Source organism: Bison bison, unplaced genomic scaffold (genome assembly GCF_000754665.1).
Source record: "Bison bison bison isolate TAMUID 2011002044 unplaced genomic scaffold, Bison_UMD1.0 scf7180017864145, whole genome shotgun sequence".
NCBI lineage: Eukaryota > Metazoa > Chordata > Mammalia > Artiodactyla > Bovidae > Bison > Bison bison.
Genome location: NW_011494717.1, coordinates 8,608,281 through 8,609,384, shown reverse-complemented (window position 1 = coordinate 8,609,384; position 1,104 = coordinate 8,608,281). Strand labels below are relative to the sequence as shown.

At 58.9% G+C, this 1,104-nt stretch overlaps 1 protein-coding gene across 1 annotated transcript in view; it reads right to left on the bottom strand.

The window, feature by feature from the left end:
* The window catches only part of KCNK3 (potassium channel, subfamily K, member 3), a 54,857-nt gene that overhangs the window by 37,516 nt on the left and 16,237 nt on the right, over positions 1–1,104 (bottom strand). The window lies entirely within an intron of this gene.

Below are 1,104 nucleotides of genomic sequence, written 5' to 3'. Positions count from 1 at the left end.
GGGGGCTGGCGGAGGGGGAGGGGAGGGGGAGCGAGCGGGAGAGACCGGGCAGGACAGAGAGAGAGAGAGCGCGCGGGCGAGAGGGAAGAGACCCAGAGAAAGATAAGTAGACAGACAAACGCATATAACTACAGAGGAAGAGAGAGAGGAAAAAGAGGCAGAGGGGGGTGTGACGGACAAGGAGATGAAACCAGAGGGAGGCTCAGAGACACAGAAAAAGAGGAGGCAGGCAGAAAAATACAGAGTGAGAGAGGTACAGAGGGAGAGAAGAGAGGTACAGAGGGAAAGACGGAAAGGGAAAGAGCGGCAAATGGGAGAGAGACCTGGATAGCTGGAGATGAACTGATGCCACAGAAAAGGAAAAGGAAGGGAAGGGGAAAGGAACCGGGTAGATCAAGCCCTTACCCCACCCCAGTCCCATCCCTCCACCAAAGTCACAACAGGGATTAGCTGGACTGGACCCCGGGCCTTGCGGTGCTGCCCTCCACTATGTGGATGAGGAAACGGAGACCAGAGAGGTCCGGTGACGTGTGAGGGCACACGGTGAGTTGGCGTCAGCACTTGGACTCAGCCAAGCTTTCCCGCCTCCCAGGCCAGAGGCCCTCCCCTGTGCCAAGCTGCTGGCTGTCTTAGAAACAGAAGGGCACAGCTGTAGACCAGGGCACGCATGGGCCAACACCCAAGGGAAAGCCCTGCTCTCGTGAAATGTGTCCCTTCCTGGGTTAGCACAGCGCCTGGAACTGGATGAGGAAGCACATGCTGGTAGCCTGGGATAGTGGCACCCAGTCCCAGGTGCCCTGTTCCACTCCCCAGGGGCCTTCAGGGACAGGCTTGACATCTAAGGCCTCTGTCCTGCACCAGCTGACCAGGCTGGGCTCAGGCTGGGCTGCCAGGGATGGCACTGGACACCACCATGGGGCATCCCCACAGAACTGGGATCTAGCTGGAATAGGACAGGTAAGGGGCCCAGAGCAGAAGGTTCCCTGACCACCTGGAGGAGGAGCCAAGAGACCTCCTCCTATGCCTTAGATTTTTCATTTGTCAACATGGTGCAGTGGCGGTGAGGAGCGAAGGATCTGGGACCCGGGCGAGGCGGCACTGCCC